The 23,558-nt window shown below is 38.2% G+C and overlaps 1 protein-coding gene across 3 annotated transcripts in view; it reads left to right on the top strand.

The window, feature by feature from the left end:
- LOC127416221 (palladin-like) overlaps positions 1-23,558 on the top strand; it is a 140,994-nt gene that overhangs the window by 4,941 nt on the left and 112,495 nt on the right. The window lies entirely within an intron of this gene.

Raw genomic sequence — 23,558 nt, 5'->3', positions numbered from 1 at the left:
GGGGGAGGTAAACACATTTGAGCAGATGAAAAATGTCTGATCTGATGGGAGATGCTGCTTGTCAGTGAGTTGGCATCATTTGACCAATCCTAGGGTACTGGAACACTCTGAAACAACATGCTGACTTCACGTGTGATAATGTTGGTTTATTCACCTAGCTCTATCAAACCAAGAAGAAAGAGAAAGCAGGTCTATTGCTTCTATAGCCAATAAATATTGGTTATCCATCAAAGTCTTGCTAATTGATAGCATACCTGCTTTGTTGTTTACTGTGTGAATGAGATCACTTTTTTGGCTTGGGAGAAAGGTATGGGGCCACTGTTGCTTGATGATTCAGGAATTTTATATATTTTTTCTTGCCAATACTGGAAAGTGAAGTAACAAAAAGATGCTATTTTTAGAGACCCTTTTGCAAGCCAATCCTGCCCTTTTGGTGCTACACCAAATTCAGTCCTCCTCAAAGTAAGTGACTCCTCAATACTGTGGAATTTCTGAATGATTCCTGCAGATGATGTCATCAATTAAAAAAAAAAAAAAAAAAAAAAAATCACATTTTATCCAAAGGAACACAAATTCATGACCTTTTTGCAATGGCTATACTTAATAGGAATTTAGGCTAGCTAGCCAACATGGAGCCATGTTGTAAATGGTCTAAACAGCCAACTGAAATACAGTGGTGTGAAAAAGTGTTTGCCCCCTTCCTGATTTCTTATTTTTTTGCGTGTTTGTCACACTTAAAATGTTTCAGATCAAACAAGTTTAAATATTAGTCAAAGATCACACAAGTAAACACAAAATGCACTTTTTAAATGAAGGTTGTTATTATTAAGGGAAAACAAAATCCAAATCTACATGGCCCTGTGTGAAAAAGTGATTGCCCCCTAAACCTAATAACTGGTTGGGCCACCCTTAGCAGCAACAACTGCAATCAAGCGTTTGCGATAACTTGCAATGAGTCTTTTACAGCGCTGTGGAGGAATTTTGGCCCACTCATCTTTGCAGAATTGTTGTAATTCAGCCACATTGGAGGGTTTTCGAGCATGAACTGCCTTTTTAAGGTCATGCCACAGCATCTCAATAGGATTCAGGTCAGGACTTTGACTAGGCCACTCCAAAGTCTTCATTTTGTTTTTCTTCAGCCATTCAGAGGTGGACTTGCTGGTGTGTTTTGGATCATTGTCCTGCAGCAGAACCCAAGTTCGCTTCAGCTTGAGGTCACGAACAGATGGCCGGACATTCTCCTTCAGGATTTTTTGGTAGACAGCAGAATTCATGGTTCCATTTATCACAGCAAGTCTTCCAGGTCCTGAAGCAGCAAAACAGCCCCAGACCATCACACTACCACCACCATATTTTACTGTTGGTATGATGTTCTTTTTCTGAAATGCAGTGTTACTTTTACACCAGATGTAATGGGACACACACCTTCCAAGAAGTTCAACTTTTGTCTCATCAGTCCACAGAGTATTTTCCCAAAAGTCTTGGGGATCATCAAGATGTTTTCTGGCAAAAATGAGACGAGCCTTAATGTTCTTTTTGCTCAGCAGTGGTTTTCATCTTAGAACTCTGCCATGCAGGCCATTTTTGCCCAGTCTCTTTCTTATGGTGGAGTCATGAACACTGACCTTAACTGAGGCAAGTGAGGCCTGCAGTTCTTTGGATGTTGTTGTGGGGTCTTTTGTGACCTCTTGGATGAGCCGTCGCTGCGCTCCTGGGGTAATTTTGGTCGGCTGGCCACTCCTGGGAAGGTTCACCACTGTTCCATGTTTTTGCCATTTGTGGATAATGGCTCTCACTGTGGTTCTCTGGAGTCCCAAAGCTTTAGAAATGGCTTTATAACCTTTTCCAGACTGATAGATCTCAATTACTTTCTTTCTCATTTGTTCCTGAATTTCTTTGGATCTCGGCATGATGTCTAGCTTTTGAAGATCTTTTGGTCTACTTCACTTTGTCAGGCAGGTCCTATTTAAGTGATTTCTTGATTGAGAACAGGTGTGGCAGTAATCAGGCCTGGGTGTGGCTAGAGAAATTGAACTCAGGTTTGATAAACCACAGTTAAGTTATGTTTTAACAGGTGGGGCAAACACTTTTTCACACAGGGCCATGTAGGTTTGGATTTTGTTTTCCCTTAATAATAACAACCTTCATTTAAAAACTGCATTTTGTGTTTACTTGTGTTATCTTTGACTAATATTTAAACTTGTTTGATGATCTGAAACATTTAAGTGTGACAAACATGCAAAAAAATAAGAAATCAGGAAGGGGGCAAACACTTTTTCACACCACTGTATCTAGAGCAGATCTAGCAGTGGCAGTTTCCTGCTTTTTCTCCACCTGAGCATTTCAAGCATTAAAATCCTTCAATGTATACCTGTATATCTCCAACACACACAGTGGCACTAAACAGAGAACCCAGGGGGCCGAGATAACAAGTTGAGAGTGGATCAACAATGAATAGGCTACTAAGTATGTGCATGTGTGTAGGTTTTGCAGATTTCCTTGGTACATGAGAGGAATGTTCTGCATTGTGTGGACATAGTGTCCACTGAAACCACAACTGGAAATTAGTGGTGGCATTTCAGAAACAGATCACAGAATTAGTGTGTGTGTTTTCTCTGGTACCATTGGTGTTTGAGTGGGGATGTTTTTGGTTACTTGCTTTTGGCAAACACTTTTTTCTAATGTTTACTGCACATTTTGTAGTTTTCTTGGAGCTTGCTGATTTGCTAGAGTTTTTTTCCAGCTATAATTTTAATCTGCTACCCCCATCCCTCTCATGAAATCAGCATTTGAGTTTTGTAGCTATATTGTCAGTGTCTGTTAGCTTTGAGGCAATCAATATGCAGTTGTACACATTCAAAATTTACAGTCTCTTAATTGGAAAAAATGGACCTGAAATATTGATGACTCATCTTGCTTTCAATCTTGTATCCAAATCTTTGTCCAGTAAAATGCTCTCTAGAATGACATTGACCCTTCCCCATACCACCTGCCTCTAATTAGCAATAGCAAATAGCAAATCATGATTCATGGCTGTGACATACGTAACTAATGCCTATTGGCTATTTAAAGAAAATGAAGACCTTCTTTACAGTGTGTCCCTTCCCAACTTCATCTTTCAATAGGAAATACATCAACACAGGAAAGAAAACTACTTGTCGTGTATTTAAAATTAAAAGTGCAACTTAACATGTTCTCTTACAACTTTTAAAAGATAATTTTCATTACAGCTGAGATTATATTACCTTTCCACTGATATTACTGAAGAAATATTCAAAACAGAATAACAGTCACTATTAGTCTGATGGTCTATTTAATGCAACAACCACATGTAAGACTTGATGATGTTGTTTCCACTGCCCACAATCACAGTGTATATTCAGCAGTGGAAATATACAGACACTGGCAACAAGCTCTCTGGAGTGGGAAGTGCATGACAGGATCAGGTGGAGCTCTCTGGTTGACTGATTAACAGCTTGTTATTAAAGCTACTAAATTAAAAACATTGCAGATGTAAACTAAAAATTTGAGATCTTTGATTTGGAATTAAATACAGACAACAGAATGGATGGTATAGAATCAAATATTCTACAGATTTTGTCTTTGTTGCAAGTGTAAAAATAATTATTATAATTCAATATAGCCAGTGTTTTACAATGCAGTGTAAGTCATAGTGATATGTGTCTGTGTGCTAGTGAACAAATAAAAGATCACCACTGAAAAGACGTTTATTTTTAGATGTTGTTTTGGATGCTGATGATTTGGCATCACTGGCTGGCATCTTAAACATCTTAACCAGCAAGATCATGCTGGTCAGCCAGTTTCATGAAGATTTTCTTAACCAGCATAAACCAACTTGGACCAGCATGGAAAGTCATTTCAGCCTGCACTTACCACTGGTTATTATTGAAATTATGTAAAATTAAGAAAAAATACAGCAATAAATCAGAAGTAAAAACATGAGTTTGAGTTAGAGGTGCGATGGACAATTTACAGTTTTTTTGAAATCTCAAACTTCCTTAAAGGGATAGTTCACCCAAAAATTAAAATTGCCTCATCATTTATTCACCCTCATGCCATCCCAGATGTGAAATACTATTTTCTTCTGCAGAACACAAATGAAGATTTTTAGAAGAATATTTCAGCTCTGTAGGTCTCTGCACACTTCTCAAGTGTAATCGAGCTTGAAATCATGACTTTCCCTAGAAATTGCAATGGCAGGATGTACAGTGAAAAACGAGTTACATTTTGGTCTATCTCACCCAAAACTGACTGGATCATTACACAAGACATTGATTAAACCACTGGAGCTGAATGGATTACTTTAATGTTGCCTTTATCTGCTTTTAGGGGGCTTCAAATGTCTGGCCACCATTCACTTGCACTGAAATGACCTATAGAGCTGAAATATTTTTCTAAAAATCCTTGTTTGTGTTCTACAGAATGAAGAAAGACATACATATCTGGGATGGCATGAGGTTCAATAAATGATGAGAAAATGTTCATTTTTGGGTGAAATATCCCATTAAAATTTAGTTCAAAGAGATTTGCACAATACTGAAAATATTAGGTGGAATATTATAGACTTGGTGGAATTTGGATGTTGTGATTTGATTAGAGTTGGAACTTGGGGTGAAATGTTTGAGAAACACTGTGTTAGAGAGTGTAGACTGCATAAACGCTGAATTCTGCGAGAGACTTGAGAGACTGATCAGCACAGCACTCACTTTCCAAACCCAGCAACAGGAGGTTTGAGGACGAGCTGGAGAGGTGCAACAGTGAACAGGGATTTTTGCCCATGTGGTGTTGCATAATAAAAGAAGGTAGAGATACATTTGGACTTCATGGACATGGTGGTTGCACACTGGAAATGCAAAGACTTATCCTTCTCCCTCTCCAACAGCAATATAAATAGTCCTCGGGCCGGCATGGAGGAGCCAGGCTCTGGAATGCGGGCTGTGCCATGACTTGACACTTTCCACACAGCTTTACTCTCTCTATCTTTCTCTACCTTCTTAGGGAATATGTAGATGTTCGAAAGAGAGAGAGCACAGAGAACAAGCCAACAGGGAGATACAGACATCTAGAGTATAAGAGGTGTAGCACACTGTAACAAGGTTCTACAGGGAGGAAAGGGAGGACGGAAACTTTAACTCAAACGATAGGTTTTATTTTAACACTCAGTAGATAAATAGCTTTTTAGCTTTAACAATCACACAGCCTCAGCGGGTGCATGTGCAGGGCTCTCTCTCCTCGCCTCTGGCGTGGTTCCTCCTTTTATCGCTCTCCCCCATGCATACTGCAATCAGAAACAGGTGTTAGACATTATACCACTTTCTCTCTCTCCGGACGAACGCTCGACCACGCCCCCGCTGCCACACAGACATAGATTAAGTCTGGTGCTGATGACATTGCCTCAACAAAGCAATTTTTCTCTCTAGGGATGAATGAGGTTTACTCAAATAACAAAGTGTCATCAGGGTTCCTATACTTTCTGGCCAATGAATTTCCATGACTTTCCATTACTTTTTCAGTCATTTATTATTACCGAATAAGGATGTTTTGAAGTCATGTTACTGAGATAAAAAATATGTATAATGAGCAGTTTATAGCTGATTAAATTTGATAAAATATGGTTTTGTATCATTAATGTTCTCATATAATGTTCATGTAAACAACTTTCAATGTTAAAGATGTATTAATGGAGAGTCACGTGACGCCATGCGAGGGTCGGTTGTGTGAATGGTGAGCTCTGCACACTTTGCTAGTTTTTAATACTTTTTATGTCATAAACCGGTGAGATTCGATACACCCTGATTTTTTTTTTTTTTTTTTTTTTTTGTGGATTTTTTCCCCTTTTCTCCCTGATTTGGAATACCCAATTCCCAATGTGCTTTTTAAATCCTCGTGGTCGCATAGTGATTCGCCTCAATCCGGGTGGCAGAGGACGAATCCCAGTTGCCTCCGCGTCTGAGACTTCCAACCCACGCATCTTATCACGTGGCTTGTTGAGCGCGTTGCCACGGAGACATAGCTCGTGTGGAGGCTTCACGCCATCCACCCCGGCATCCACGCTCAACTCACCACGCGCCCCACCGAGAACGAACCACATTATTGCGACCACGAGGAGGTTACCCCATGTGACTCTACCCTCCCTAGCAACCAGGCCAATTTGGTTGCTTAGGAAGCCTGGCTGGAGTCACTCAGCACGCCCTGGGATTCAAACTTGCGAACTAGTGAACTCCAGGGGTGGTAGCCAGCGTATTTTACCACTGAGCTACCCAGGCCCTGATACACCCTGATTCTTCAAAATCCTCAGGCTCTGGAGACATTAAAAAACACTTACGTGCTCAAGCTAATACCTCTGACAGGACCGCAGACCAGGGACTCAATTTGGACGGTGTGGTGGGAGAAATTCAATGTCAGCTGTCCAGCATGTCTGTGATGCTGACGAAAGTCGTCACAGACTTGGAGGATTTGGCTGTAATACGTTGATCAATCACTTCCATGGAAGCAAAATTCTCTGAGTTGGTTACAAGATTGTCAGACGTTGAGTAGCAGATCGATTATCTGGAGTCATCGGAGAGGGAATTAGCTGCTAATCCGCTAGTGACCAAGACTGACTTGCAGAATTTTTGTGAAAAACTGGAGGATTTGGAGAATCATAATCGATGAAACAGTGTCTGAATTGTTGGAATTCCTGAGCATGAAGAAGGCAGAGATATGGTGAAGTTCCTGGACGAGCTTTTCCCGAGTCTGCTCGACATAACGGCCATAAGCTGGAAATCGATCAAGCTCACAGAGTCCCGGCTCACAGATCCGCTGAGGAGACAGGCTCCGATCAATTCTGGCCAAATTTCTGAGATCATCCGATAAAGATCTTGTGTTACGCGAGGCAAGGAGTAATGGAAAGCTTTCTTGGAAAAACCACAGCATTTTCTTCAGACTTTGCGAATTTGACAAGAGAGAAACGTAATCAATTCAAGGAATGCAAGAATCTCTTACATCAACGGAAGAGGCGTTTACTCTGATGTTTCCGGCCAAACTGGGAATAGATGCTAAGGTTGGCCGTAGAGAATTTACATGCCCACAGCAAGCTCTGTCCTTCATAAAAACAATGGAGTGAGTAAGCCATTTGGTGATTTTCTTGTTGTTGTTTAGTGGGCCTGTCTCACTGAACATACACTCAACTGCCCGAGGAAGCTGGGTGCCTTCTTTGTTTCTTTTTGTGCTGGTTCTGCCTAGCAACTGGAGTTTGTTTAGTGTAATATAATTTCTTGGGGACAGCTTGTGGATAAATCTGCACATTTTTGGTGCTTATGCCTCCTGTGGCCTGGAGTTTGTTTTGTGGAACATCTCTTGCAGGACATTGGAGTGATTGGGTCTTTTGTTGCACTCATTTATCGGCCGAATGGGCCCGCTTACTGAACATTCGTTTGACTGTCCAAGGAAACTGATTTTTTTTTTGTTTTTTTTGTGCTGGTTCCACTAGCGGCTGGAGCTTGTTCTGTGGAGGAACAGTTATGTGGATGAATCTACAAGTTTTTTGTGTTTATTCCGCTTATTGGCTGGAGTTTGTTTTATAGACTATTTTTTGCTGTGTAATTCTGTCTCACAAAATCTATATAGAACACCGGACTTGGGCAATCTGGCAGCAAAGTTGACGCAGGGACTCTCATAGGTGTACATGGACTGTTTGAGTTTAGAGGGATGGACGCCGGTTGGCGTTGTCGTGCGCGGGGCTAATGCGCACGTTTTTCTGTTTTCTGGTTGTTTGGTTCGAGGGGAGGTTTGGGGTTTGATTGTTACACTAATGTTGGAATGTGGTCTTTATGATCTTGTTTTTGTGACACAATCTATTTTTTCTAATATGTCAAATGTTAAAATTAGTGGATTATCTCTCTCCATGTAGAATGTGAATGGGTTGGGGCACACCATAAAAAGAAGGAAACGTAAGAAATATGATATAGTGTTTCTTCAAGAAATGCATCTTTCACCGCAGGACGCTAGAAAATTTGGGAAGATAATTGGGTGGACATGTTTTCTTTAGTGCTGGCTCAAGTAAGAGCAGGGGAGTCATTACATTGAAAAGTAAACATCTACAATTCAAATGTCTCAAACAGATTAATGATAAATTAGGATTAGAGTCATTATTGTTTTAGTAGAAATTCAGGGGCAAAGGCTGATTTTGGCTAATATCTAAGCACTTAACGCTGATGACCTGGTCTTTTTTTATAGATCTTGAAGGAATGTTGCAAGCCACTGGCACCCCTCAAGATATAATATTGGGAGGAGACTTTAAACTTTTGATGGACTCAGTCCTTGATCATAGTGAAGCAAAAGTGTGTAAGCCCCCTAGAGCAACATTGACGCTTCACAGGATGTGTAAAAATCTTGGTCTTACAGATATTTGGACCCATCTGGTAGGGAATATACATTTTATTCATCAGTCCATAAGATTTATTCTAGAATAGATTTTTATATATATATAAAATCCCTCATTTCATCTGTTGTTAATTGCTCAATTGGAAACATCTTAGTCTCAGATCACGCCCTGGTGAGTTTAGAGGTGTTGCTGCATACGGAGAAATAGAAATCATACAGCTGCCGCTTTAATGTATCCCTTTTGCAAAATCCTGATTTTCAACAAATGTTAAAGGCTGAAATTAATGTTTATATGGAGACCAACTGGTCCTCAGTATCCTCTGTGGGCATGGCTTGGGAGGCACTTAAGTCGGTTCTTAGGGGCCGGATCATACAGTATTCATCATTCACCAACTCATGGAGTTGGAAGGGAATAATAAAAGTGCCGAGGCAGAGCTGAAGGGCTGAATGACGTCTGATGGCCTCAGAGAATTGACCTGATTGAAATACAGATATAATACTATTTTGTCGCAGAAGGTGGAGGGGAAGACAGTCATACTTTGAGTCGGGGGACAAAGCAGGGAAGCTTTTGGCTAGATACATAAAGCAGAGATAGTCTTTTTCTACCATTCCCTCAGTGAAATCTGCTGGTGGGGAAATATTTACCTCGGCCATTGATATTAATAATGCTTTTAAAGAATTTTATCTTGATCTTTATAGTTCCACGTCTTCGTCTACTGATAAATATATTAGGAACTTTGTGGAACCATTAGAACTCCCTAAACTGACGACTGAGCAAAAAAATTGTCTTGATTCTTAGATAAACTTGGAGGAGCTTGATGAGGTCATTTAGGCCTTGCCTACAGGTAAGGCTGCGGGGCCAGATGGTTTTGCCGCTGAACTTTTTAGATCTTATGCTGCAGAATTAGCTCCACTTTTTTAGAAGTTTATATGGAATCATTAAAGAATGGAAAGCTTCCGCCAACCATGACACAAGCCCGGATCAGTCTGATCTTTAAAAAGGACAAAGACCCACGCAAGTGTAAGAGTTACCGTCCAATTTCCCTGATCCAGCTGGACTTTAAAATATTGTCAAAAATTCTGGCTAACCGATTAAGTAAAGTTATTACATTTCTTATACATATAGATCAGGTGGGGTTTATTCGTTGCTGCAGCTCTTCTGATAACATTAGGTGTTTCATCAATATTATGTGGACAGTGGCGAATGATCAGACTCCGGTCGCAGCCATCTCACTTGATGCCGAAAAGGCATTTGATATGGTGGAATGGGATTATCTTTTTAAGATTTTGGAAATATATGGGTACGGGAATACTTTTATTGGATGGATTAAGTTACTTCATAGACACCCGGTAGGCTTGCCCTCTTTCCCCATTATTGTTCTGTCTTGCCCTGGAACCATTAGCAGCCGCGATAAGTAGGGAAGATGATTTTCCAGGGGTGGTGGCGGGAGGTATGGCGTATAAACTGTTGCTTTACGCAGATGATATTTTATTATTCGTCTCTGACCCCATTAGATCTATGCCTTGCCTCCACAGAATTATTAATTCCTTTTCTAAATTCTCGGAATACAAAGTTAATTGGTCTAAATCCGAAACTTTGGCTCTGACAGCGTACTGCCCAGTAACGGTTTTCCAGCCGGGTGCCTTCCAGTGACCTAAACAGGGCATTAAGTATTTGGGCATTTTATTCCCAGCAAATTTGTCTGATTTACTTAGAGTTAATTTTGACACTTTAATAAAAAGGTTTCGAGCAATGTAGGCAGGTGGACTTCATTACATTTATCTATGATTGGGAAGGTTAATATTATTAAAATGAATTTTATTCCAAAATTCAACTACCTGCTACAATCTCTCCCTGTAGATGACCACCTCTGTTATTTCAAGCAATTTGATAGCATAGCGAAGTCCTTCATTTGGAATGGTAAACGTCCCAGATTACATTTCAATAAGTTACATAGGCCGACTGACGAAGGTGGGCTAGGCCTACCCAAGATTTTGCTTTATTATTATGCATTTGGTCTCAGACATTTGGCCCATTGGTCACTTCCACCTGAAAGAGCCCCTCCCTGGTTTTATATTGAACAGGAAGTTCTTGCCCCTATTTTGCCACTGCAAAGCCTTTCTAGCAAACTAATTGGAGAATTTAAGTTACACCCCATTATATCGCATTTGCACTCGGTGTGTCCAGAGTGTTTAATTCGGACATTTATTTAAATGTTGCCTCGAGCATATGGCTGAACCCTAAATTATGTATTAAGTCACCTTTCTGCTGGACAGAGTAGATTGCGAGTGGGGTTACTACACTCGGTGACCTGTATGAGAGTGGAGTGTTGAGATCTTTTGAGAATTTGGTTCAACATTTTGGGATTCCCAGATCTCAGTTTTATAGGTATTTACAGCTGCGCCACCTGCTCTGTATTGTTTCTGGGAGTATTGTATTTTGAACGATGGGGCGGTCATAAATTTGGGGGACAAACATATAAAAACTTGGGTTCTGACTAGTATTATGATTGGCAGACAAACTATTTTAAGAGGTTGGAAGTCGGACGGAGCACCATCATTTCCGGAGTGGTGTGCGGAGATGGGGAGGATGGCAGCTTTCGAGGAGGTGGCAGGTAGAAGGCTGTGGTTTGGGGACCTGTTTGTCAGAAAGTGCTGTAGGTATGTGGTGGTTTTAGGGGAATCTCGGGGAAGGGATGGGGAGAGGGAAGTCTAGTTTAATTATGTATGTTTATTATATACTACATTTTTTTTGTTTGTTTTTTTGGTTTGTTTGTTTGTTTGTGTATATTTTATGTGACCATGAGGGTGTTCATTGGGGGTTAGGGTGGGGTTGGTGATTGGGGAGGGATATTAGTGGGGGTTAAATGTTGATTCGGTGTGTATGTGTTGTGTTTTTCTCTGTTGTGTTTTTTCTTTGAATCAATAAAAAATATAAATTACAAAAAAAAAAAAAAGATGTATTAGTAAATGTAAAAATGAACATTAATCAAGTTTTATAAATGCTGTTGTTGTTAATTGTTAACTTCAAACAATTGTGTTGTAAACCGGCTCTAAGATTTGGTAAAGTGAAGGGCACAACTTCTGTTCATCGTGTGGCATAAGTAATGTGAACAAGCAAATTCTTAAAATGTTCTATGGCTTTTTAACATATCCAAATGGAAGAAAAACTCTTACTTCTGTCTTTAGTTTGTGGTCTGAAGATGCAGGTGTGTGGGTTTGTTAATAATAATAATTTACAGTGCATATTGTATTTCTCATAGCATGTGACATGAGCCTGTCATTTTTGGCCTGTAGGTGGGAGTGTTGCATTTTCTTTTGCAACATTTTTCTTGTGCAACCTGACTGACTAGTTTCAGTTTTATTTTTATTTAAGAAACATTCACCTCTCAGAACGTCGCAAAAAGGCTACTATAGAGGTACTCAAAAATACTGCAATGATTACATGCAGGAGTTACATATCCCAGGGTTATATTCTGTCATGACATGTTTGTCATGGTTTGCACTGACTGGCTGAAGGTAGAGGGGATAGTGAAAAGAGGCAGACTGCCTAAATTTCTTATAGATCAGGGAATACCCGTGGATGTACTAACTTCAGTGTACATATATCTAACCACCATATAATATATAATATAATCAACGAGTAACAAATCAATAACCATGTAACTCCTATGCTTATTCTTTGTGAATCATTTTCCAATTAATGATAACATATTAACTATATTGACAACATTTGAAAAGAGTCTTGATCATAATTTGAAATGCAGAAATGTTTTCAGAAAATCTATTTTTAATTGTATTGTTTTTATTTATTTATTGTTTTTACAATTGAGGGGACATTCTCATATCACTACATTGTTATTGTGGGCATCTCAGGTATACAGTTTTTTTCACAACACATGGTAGATCCTGTGAATTTAATTTCCAACATGAAGAGTGTTAGACAGAGTAAGGCTAGTATTTGTCTTTGTTCATGATTCATCTCACAGTTTCTTCATATTCATGTTGTGTAAAAATGGAAATTGTGACGAAAGTAAATGGAGGCTCTTATTTCAACAGTAGACAATGATTTATATAAACAGACCAATAGCTCTGTAACTAAGAGCTATTAGATACATGCATATTCTTGTCTATCTCTCGTCTTTATCAACATTCAGTCTCTTTTAGATCATTTTTCTGGGCAAAATCAGGCCTGTAAAGTACATGGTAACACTTTATTTTTCAGTGCCAATGTTACACATATTACATGTTACTATTATTAATTACCATAGTAAAAACAACAATGTGTAAGAACAAGCAGCTCTACAAAACAATTACACAGCATTTGCATGTAGTTCATTAGTATTACTCAGTAATTTCACGAAGACTGTGAAACAAAGTGCGACCAAGTACTATATACTAAACACTATTATATTACTATAATGATCACATTTATACACTTAAAAAGTGGTAACCTTCAACTGTTACTTGCAGGTAACAATAGAATACATTTCTGTTTTACTTTTTAAATTACTTTTGTTGGTGTAACTTTTCACTTGATGCTGGCACAGTCACAAATATTAGGTTACCTTACAAATTTTTTTTTTTTAAAGTGAATGTCTACTGGCTGATGTAGACATCTGTAAATTGTGATCAAATGTGAATTTCATATAATCCATTCTTAACTTGTGGATGGGCCTATGTTATTCAGTTTTGCAGTTTCCCTTACTTACACACAGTCATGGGTGTAAACTTTTTCTCACGCACTCTTTTGAAATCCAATCGTATGTGAAGAAACAGCGCCAATTTTCTTTTGCATGTACCGAACCTGTAAATGACATCATCAGCATGTGTCAGGCCTCTTTCCCAGCGCAAGCTCCAGTCTGATCTCCCATCAGAGCTGACATCATTTTGAGTCAGTGTACTAAAGAAACTCCTATAGCTATTGTCCGCTACTTATTCATTATTTAACGTGCAACATCATCGGTCCATGACTAATCACTATGTGATCCAAGCTTGTTCTTTTTTCCCTCTGGTTTTTCTCCTGTGTGTCACAAGACCTCTTGAGGAGCTTGTTGCTTATAAGCTTACATATCTGGGATGGCATGAGGGTGAGTAAATGATGAGAGAATTTTCATTTTTTTGGTGAACTACCCCTTTAACCATCTTCATAAATTATCAACCTGTGATGTTTTTTTTTTAACAGAATTTGAGTTCACATGTATGCTGGACACTTGCTTGCTCCAACTCATCCATTTGAAATATATATGTTTTGTACAGAAATGTATACTGTACGTAGGCACAATTTATCTGTCCTTACAATTTATTTGTCCTTGACACTAATTTCAAATGTTTAAGCAGTGATTGACACTTGATTTTTCTATTCATTGACATTTGCATGCAATTACCCTGTACAGGAAGCCAGTGTGGCCGACTGCTTGCTTGACTTGTATTTTAGTGATCCATCCTGACCCGAGGATCGTGACCGGGTGACATCATCTCTGTTAGAAAGGAGCATATCTTCCTCTCACATTCTTCCACTTAAACCATTAACCCCAATCAGTTGCAGGTGTGGATAGGCAAGGCATTATGTAAACACTGGTTTGGCAGAGAGATAAATAGTACACAGGCTTTGTAAGGTGATAGAGGTGCCTCTATAGATTTATGCCTCCAAGGAATGAAGCCAAGAGAAGTCTCAGAGTGTTTTTGTTATTGTGTATAAGTGAGCATGTGTGTCTGTGCATGTGCATGCAGGTGAGAATATCAGCATGTGCCATGAAGCAGTAAGTTATTTTAATTCTGTACACAGGTGTGGGAGCATGTATGTGTTTATACATCTTTAGCATAGTTTGGGGACAAACTTAATTAGCAAATTCTGACAAAACCTCCCTTTAAGGACATTTGGAGATGCCCTCATTTGGATAAACAATTGATAAATAAGTGAAATAATGTTTTTAAATGATTTAAATTGTGAGAATGCAAAAAGTTTCCTTTAAGAGGTAGGGTTGGGGTTAGACTGTAATTATGATTAGCTTTATATAACAACTATGAAAGTCTATGCTATGTCCCCATTTAGATAGCTAAGTTGACATGTGTTTGTGTACGTGTGCATGTTCTCCACGGAATTTCACATCTGTTCCTAAGTATTTTCTTTAGGGCAGCACAGTCATTTGAGAAATTTCCTTTGTAATGTTACACAGTTACTCTGGTAATTTATCATAGTGATGTGATTCATTCTTCATTCATTCATCTAGTTGATAAGGGTGTCCACCCTAGAGGATTACTGCCGCGTCCTGACACACAAAGCCAGCAGCAAATCCCTTCTGCCTACAGCAGAATACAAGAACACACATGAAATAGGCAGCATTCAAAACTAAGAATCATTTTGTGCATTTTAAATGTGTATTGAATTGCCTTCACATAAACATAGAATTGAGGTTTAGTGGACATTTTTAATATTATTTGTGAAGCAGCAACACAAATTGTGGTCAGCAAATACCATATTTATACTTGCTGCAGGGGAACCCGTATATAATGTAGCCTTGGTCGTATTTTCTTTTACCTTGCATAGTTTTTAATGGTTTTCGAAGACTGCATGTCACACATAATTTGGCAAGCTTCTATGGTACTTTATTATTTGCACCTAGCATTGTTTTATTCCTTGATTTCCTTATTTAAATTATTTCTCTTATTTATTTTATTTCTATTTTCAGTTATGAATTAATTGAATTGTGTTTAACCAAACTGATTTGGTATTTCAAAATGCTTTTAATTAATTTATGTGAAGATAGGTAAAAAAAAAAAGAAAGTTTCTCTTAGAGTGTGTTTTGTGTATGGTTTCATATGTCATTCCTGTTATCTAAACTCTTGTTATCTTTTGTTAAAGATCATAAATGTTGCCAGGCACATCTTTCAACAATGGGACTAAATGTTATCAGCCACCAAGAAGAATGTCCCACTATCTTTTGACAAAGTAACTGTCAAACGACTGCCTGTTCACATTATGAATCTATCAGGAAACAAATATCTCTTGTCTGTGAGAACATATATGCTCCACACTTTGTAACCTGGCTTCTTATGATAATTTTTGCAAGAATTTGTTGTGGAAGGGGTTTAACAATTGCACATAACTGAAACACAAACAATCATAACACAAATACAGAACAGAGAGACATGAACACACGTATAATGCACGCACTACACACAGCAGGAGGACACGGTTCTCATTATAATAAAACTAATTGGAAACAAAGTGACGAGGAAGTTATGTTCACCCATGGGAGCACATTTTGTGTGTGTGAGCATATGTGTGTATTCATTACTTCTCTGGTTAATGGCTCTATCCCATTTTATCACTTGTTTCCCTTGGGCATGTTCTTTGATGAGGATGCCAGATCTTAGCAGGAGATCCTCGCTCGAACTTCTAAAAATGCCCCTTGCAGTGGCTCTCAATAACAAGCTCCAGATTTCATGCCAACATTCACCCTTTCACTCCCAAAAAATAGTTCTTTATGAATAAATATTAAATTGTTAGGCTTTACACTATAAAAAAGAAGTGTATATGTGCAGTTGTTACTTTAAAGAGATAGTTCACCCCAAAATGAAAATTCTCTCATCATTTACTCATGCCATCCCAGATGAGTATGACTTGCTTTCTTCTTCTGAAAGTAAGATTTTTAGAAGAATATCTCAGCTCTGTAGGTCCATACAATGCAAGTGAATGGTGGCCAGAACTTTGAAGCTCCAAAAAGCACATAAAGGCAGCATTAAAGTAATCCATTCAACTCCAGTGGTTTAATCAATGTTATCTGAAGCGATCCAATCGGTTTTGGGTGAGAACAGACCAAAATGTAACTCTTTTTCACTATAAATCTTGACAGCAGACTACATGGAGATTGTGATTTCAGGCTCATTTGCACTAGCGCCATCTAGCGCTCTGCGCATGCGTCAAGCACTAGGAAGTGTAATCGAGCTTAAAATAATGATCGTGCCTAGAGATTTCAATGGCAAGATGTACAGTGAAAAAGGAGTTACATTTTGGTCTGTTCTCACCCAAAACTGGCTGGATCACTTCAGAAGACATTGAATAAACAACTGGAGTTGAATTGTTTATTTTAATGTTGCCTTTATCTGCTTTTTGGAGCTTCAAAAGTCTGGCCACCATTTACTTGCATTGTGAGGACCAACAGAGTTGAAACATTCTTCTAAAAATCTTTGTTTGTGTTCTACAGGATATAGAAAGCCATGCATATCTGGGATGGCTTGAGGGTGAGTAAATGATAAGAGAATTTTCATTTTTGGGTGAAATATCCCTTTCAGGATCTATTTTTACCTGACCTTTTTAAAATTACTTGGTAACTTTACAATAAGGCTGTTTTTCAGGGGTGGCGCCAGAGAATTTTGTTTGCCGGTCCTATAGGGGTGCCCAGATCACTGACAGGGGTTGCTGAGCTAATATGTGCAAATTAAGCTAGGCACGAACACAAGACTTCACTATCTATTTGCACATGGTGACTAGATATTGCTACGGCATTACCTGTCTGTCACTCAGTATAAAAGCCAGAGCATTTCCTGAGGAAGAGTTTCCACACATAAATTAAAAAAGTAGTGTATTATTGTTGTCTTGTGTGGCCCAGGGGCATGTTCTCCCTGGATAATTCTTTTGCAAAAACGGAACTTAAGCGTTCAATTCTGGTTACTTTGGGAGCAGTTTTGTTTTTATTTATTTTTTTATACATGTTCTTGAGGAACATTGTGTAGCACAAATGGATGGGCTAAAATATTTCTAGAAGACTAACAGGACAGCAATAGTTGATGTTTCTTAAAATTGCCTTTCAAATAAAGTATGCTGCTGTGGCAGTACCATGGCACAGTGATGGAATCTGATGGCAGTAATACTTTAATGTACACCAAGGTACTAGGGGGGTGCTATGAACTTTATTGGGGAGGCTGAAGCACCTGCAAGGCCCTCCTTAGCGCCGCCCATGCTGTATTTGTTAACATTAGTAAATGCATTAGGTATCGTGAACTAACTATGAACAATATTTTATTAAAGAATGTATTAATCTTTGTTAATGTAATTTATCAAAATACTATTATTTGTTGTTTGTTCATAGTTCAAGCATTAATTAATGTTAAAATATACAACTTTTAGTTTTAAAAATCTATTAGTATATGTTGAAATTTACATTAGCTAAGATTAATAAACACTGTAATTATTGTTCATGGTTCATTTTAGCTAATTTCGTTAAAGGGATTGTTCACCTAAAAATGAACATTCTTGCATCATTTACTCAGCCTCATGCCATCCCAGATGTGTATGACTTTCTTCTGCAGAATTATCTCAGCTATTTTATTTTTATAATAAAAATATAGCTGTATGCTTTTCCACTTTATAGTAGCATACCAATGAAAGTAATCCCATCAATGTAGTGATCAGATCTCATTGTGTTCAACACTGTGGTCCTGTGTTTTCATTCTGTTTTCTTTAGCTCATTCTTATACTGTTGATGTGAGGCATTGGAGCTGAGAAACCTTGCTGTCACTCTTAACCGTATAGAAGATATTTAAGTTGTAAACATGGTTCACTTTTAATTTGCTCCAAACCAAAGTGGATCTGTCCCATTTTATAGAGGCTATAAAGGGATTTTATACCCCTTTTTCCTCTGATACTATTAACTATGGTTGAAGAGCCTTTCGACTGTGTGGTCTGATTGTTGTAAGACTCTAAACACCTGGTACTCTTTGTTCACACAGTTTCTTCAAACACTAACGGGACAGAATAGTGATGCATTACAATTGTGTTTAAGACTGAGTCTACGAAATGTTCAGATGTAACCAGCAGTAGTGCAGAAATGTCCTCAAAAGGACGCGTAATTGATTTGTTTTTGTACAGTACATCAGAGCATACCTGCAGTAAAAATTCTTGATGCCTGTTCTTTTACATAGTGTGAGAGACAGAAGAAGAATGAGAGAGAGGGAGAGAGCAAGTCCAGCACAAGAGTGAAAATGCATGTTTTCTTCCCTTTACCAACATTCTTGGAGTAAACCACAAGAGGACTCGTCATGTAAATAGAGCATTTTCTAACTTGAATTGGAATTTAAGAGGGGCAAAAAAGGAATGAAGAGATGGAGAAGCATGGATAAATAGGGAAAAATCTTACTTGGGAAAAGAAGGTCAAATATAAACAGAGTGAGACACAGTAAAAATGGGAGCTAAGAGGAATTCCAATTAGGAAACATTTTGGTTGGCTGCAAAAAGAACCATAACGGTCACTGTGCTCCACAGAACTAACATGCAAGCTTTGCTCTGGGGTTAGTGGCCCAACAAACACATGTTCATGCTAACATGCACTCATCATTTATAAATGGGGTGAGGTCATAGAGGATTCAAAATAAGATGCCAATTAAGAGTGATTATTTTACTTTAAATTTATCACCAAAATCACTGTTTGATCTGTGGGAAAAGATCTCAGTTGGTTTTTATACCTGCTCTTGTTTGGTAAGCATTAGTATCTTGTAATTATGATGTCATCTCATAAACATGAGTCCGTCTGAAACTGCACAAGGTGATTCAGGTGTTTATGTGTGTGTGATACATTTGAAACAATGATCAGTGATAAACCAGAGATTAATCATTGATTGGATGGGGTCAATCCCATTTGGTACTGACCCCATATTTCTTGTGTCATGTGCAATTGTGTATGTTTATGTGTATCAGTCACTATCATGAGGTCTGAGCTTTGAGCGAGGAGTTTCAACACGTCTCCTTAATGGAAATGCTGACCTGAATTCTGGCCTAAATCACAGCCCATCATTAACTTCACGTAGGTTTTGTCAGGCAGATGTACGCTGCGTTTTGATAAGCTTGTGGCATTTTCCACATCTTCAAATTGTTTTTCATAGACCCAAAAGTGGTGTTTAAAAGTCTGAGACCACATTGAAAATCTGGGATTTAAAATCCAAATTAAAAGATGTTAGGCAGAATGACAGCATCAGTCAACATTAATTTGTATTTTATGGTGGGATGCAATGAAAGTAAATGGTGACTGAGACCATCTAACATCTCCTTTTGTGTTCCTATATGGGTTTGGAACAACATGAGGGTGAGTAAATGATGACAGAATTTTCATATTTCTGTAAACTACAGTATCCCTTTAAACTGTCTTTTGTGTATGATAATCTTTTGCCTGCTGGTTATTATACTCACAATGGCTATAGACTGAAGTTCAGAACAGTAACTGTGTTCAGCACAGGGCACTTTAATGCCTTGATTGATTCAATTACCGTTATTGTATGATGTAACCCTTAGCAACGGTGTTCCCATAAAGTGCTGTTTGTGTTTTGTGTGTGCCAAGGTAGTGCAGTGTACAGCAGGCACCCGGTACTAAGAAACAATAAAAAGGAAAAACACATAGACATCCAATTACACACATAAAAATGTGAACATGCATACACACTCAATGAGATCTCACTTGTGAGGACATGCAAGCACACACATTAACTACAGTACTTTTACATGCACTGCAATAATCAGAAACAGAATAATAAAAGACAATATTCTGATTAAGCTTTTTTACTTGACCTGCTTTTTACTAGTTATTCCATTCAGGCACATTAATGACATCATCAAACAGTACGATTGCTTGCAGTAGCTTTTGTGTTATAAATAAGGGTAAAAATGATGAATTTCTGATGCATCGCAATCTTGAACAATCTCCATATCAATTCCTAAATCCCAAGAATGATCTCTTACTCTATGCGCAGCCCTCTACTACAAAAAGAGGGATTCGCTAACATTTGCTACCAAAGTTTTCGCTATGCCACTAAAATGTATATATTTTGCAAATGGCTGGTAAATGTTTAGATTTCACTCACCAATGATTGAGTAGTATAGTGGTAAAGAAATTCAGCAGCAAGATCCTTCAACTGCATGCGTGTTGAGAGTAAAAGTTGTTTTGTGTAATGTGTGTCCAAAGACGAGATCCATGCAACAATCTGCCATAAACATAAATAATGTCTCTTTTAATACCCTTTCTGTTCTCTACAGTGAGTTGTTGATCAAAACAACAAAAAATAGACATTTAATTCTAATCATGCATAGCATAGATGAGATAAAGCCATTTGAATCTCTCTTCTTCATATGCACTCATTTACAGATGCGTTTTACAGAACTGCTGGTTTTCTTAAAGAGACAGTACCTGTTTAAGCAATTGTTCAACATATCAATGTAAGCTGCGCCCCCAAGTGTCACTGCAATGGTGTAGTGTGTAAACACGATGTGGATGTGGTCCGTCCTCAAATTCACACCTGGACGGACCCGTCTGTTCGATTCCCCACTTTGTCCCACTTTTCCCATTCCTGTTTACTGTCTCCACTCTTAATATTTCCTTCAATTCTATTTATAATCCTAAATAAAAATTGATATAAGAGTTGATTTCCTCGCAGTGATTTGGTCACAGTGATGGTAAGGGAGTTGAGAGAAAGGTTTGAGCTGGTTAAAATTAACCATAGTGTTACTACAGTAATATGGTGTTAATATAGTAACCATATTTAATTTTGTGGTTACTATGATTTTACTTCAAAATACCATGGTTATGGTTATGATACTATGGTTACTGTATTTAAACTATGGTTCATTTTTGTAAGGGAAGGTTAGGGTTAGAGGTTTGTGTTGGGTGTTTGTGGGACTCTTAACTAAACACAAAAAACACACTGCAGTGATGCCCCTATAGTGTATATTAGTATTTAATAAGAAGTGCAAATAGCATCTATCGCTATTTGCACTAAGTAAATAGTAAGTAAATAGCCACAGCCTTAATTTAATCCTGGAGTGAAAGTGTCCAATAATAGTGCAGTTACTGAGATTAAGGTAATATTTTAGTAGAAATGTGATTCTAACATGGCAGCCCTCTCCCCAGCTTTTTTTTTTTTTTGTAATGTTACTGATATGACTGGAGTCTTCATCTCATGTGAGTGGTCATGCTTTTATACATAAAGTATGTTTCAAAATGACAATTAATTTCTTTAGGAGCAAAACTTTTTTAATTAGGAAAAAATGCTGACTGCACATTTATACAAATAACAGTCAGTGAAGCATAAATATGTAATTACGCAGTGCTCTTTTAAAGGTGAAGTGTGTAATTTCAGCACCATTGGCACAGAGCCGAATTGCAAACTGTTTGTTTAAGTGGCTCAGTTGGGATGAACATAACACTGGCACAACAAAGGGTGTGAATTTGTGGCAGGACTACTTGCTTTTCTGAACAACTACAGACTAGGAAGCGTTTAAAATTAGTATGAAAATAGTACATTATTTTTCCAATTATTTTTACTGCCGCTAATGGCACAGAAATGATACACTTCATTTTTAAGGTAATTAGAACATGATGTTTAAATGTCAGTTTCATTCTCACAATATTGTTTTAATGAAAACAATGGTTAGATTATTGCTGTACATAATCATTAACTAATCAACAAATGTACATCCACTCTCCCTTTCCTTCCACTTGTTCTGTGAGAATGATTTCCTGTTGATAGGAAGAGAAATGGATCCCCTCTTCGCTTATAGGCAAAGTCAGCAGCCTGTGTGCTGAACTGATAAGAGTCAATACTACCAGAATACTGCACAAAATTACTCAGAGGGAGAGAGAGTGATGATAATGATGCCGATGATGTCAAAGGGCAGTCATAATAATGATTGAAAACAGCAACATTAAAGGGATAGTACACCCAAAAAATACAAATTCTGTTATAACTTATAACTCGGCATTCTTCTGTGGAACACACAATGATATGTTGGGCAGCCTCATTCACTGATCATTCACTGATTGTATGGAAAAAATATCCAGTGAAAGGGAAAGGTGACTGAGACTAACATATTGCCTAACATCTCCTTTTGTGTTCCATGGAAGAACGAAAAACAACATGAGGGTGAGTAAATGATGATAGAATTTTCATTTTTTAACAAACCGACCCTTTAACATAAAGCAATAGCCACCAACAACTGTAGAGACAGAAATGAAGTAGTGCAATATTGCTGGTGAGAATGAGGAGAGGACGTGGATAGAGGTGACAGGTCATGATAACAGGACAGAAAATCCACCAAGGGTTCCACTCTCACAGAGCTACGTGAAACAGCACACACATGTTGAATGACTTCACAAACTCACTTTCTTGTTAAGACTCAAGACACACACTCATGCTCACACAGACAACGTAAAGAACAGGGTGGTGTTAACGAGGTCTCCGTCACTTTGGCATGCTAAAGTCTGTTTGCTAATGCACAAATACGCACACTGACGTCCGTCTGCCTGGTGATTCTATAAGGGAAAACTTTCTGCGTTAACTTAGCTTATGGTCAGGGCATGTGGGCCGTAACATGTATGGAATAAAGACGTTACATCCAAGGTCAAAGCAGAGACACACATTTTTGTGGAGGAGGGGGGAATGGCATGCTAGGTTAATTGGGTCTATCGTGACGCTGCGTTTGGTATGGCTGTTAGGCCTGAATGTGGCAGAAGTCTTGTGTTCGGGCCAAGAGACTGGTAGTCTTTGAACCTTAACCTGAAATCAATTATGTAGTTTGTATCACCCATATCTAAAATTGAACTTGAGCATTGTTTGTGACTTCAGTTTAATTGTGACTATTGCATTCAAATTCAATGGGGTGAAAAGCAGGCATCTTTTTTTATGACTGGGTTATTGTATTTGCATGCCTGTTTGTGTGTCTGTGTTTGTGTGTACTTTTGGATGCACGCAGGTGAACGTGGGTGTGTGCATGCATGCGTTTTTTTGCATGTCTGTGAATGAATGACCCTGTTTACGCCTGATATTAACATCTGTTTCGGACAATCTGATCGCAAGGGGGCAGCAAGTTAAATGCAGGCATCACTCCGAACCATATTCAGAGGTTGTAAAAAATGCATGTGACCTGACGCATCCTGGACAACAATAGTGAAGGACTGCCTACTCACCTGTCAATCCACCATGAAACATGAGTTTTGAAATTTGCCGATTATTTGCAGCCATAAAAGTAAATTACCCTCCTACTGAAAATTTGGAAAAGCATATATATATATATATATATATATATATATATATATATATATATATATATATATATATACACACATATACATACACAGAACTTCACCAAACTTCTCTGCTTTACAAGATATCAACATACTATACAA

Source organism: Myxocyprinus asiaticus, chromosome 25 (assembly GCF_019703515.2).
Source record: "Myxocyprinus asiaticus isolate MX2 ecotype Aquarium Trade chromosome 25, UBuf_Myxa_2, whole genome shotgun sequence".
Lineage (NCBI taxonomy): Eukaryota > Metazoa > Chordata > Actinopteri > Cypriniformes > Catostomidae > Myxocyprinus > Myxocyprinus asiaticus.
Note: the sequence above shows the minus strand (reverse complement) of the source record. Positions and strands in the feature narration are given on the sequence as shown.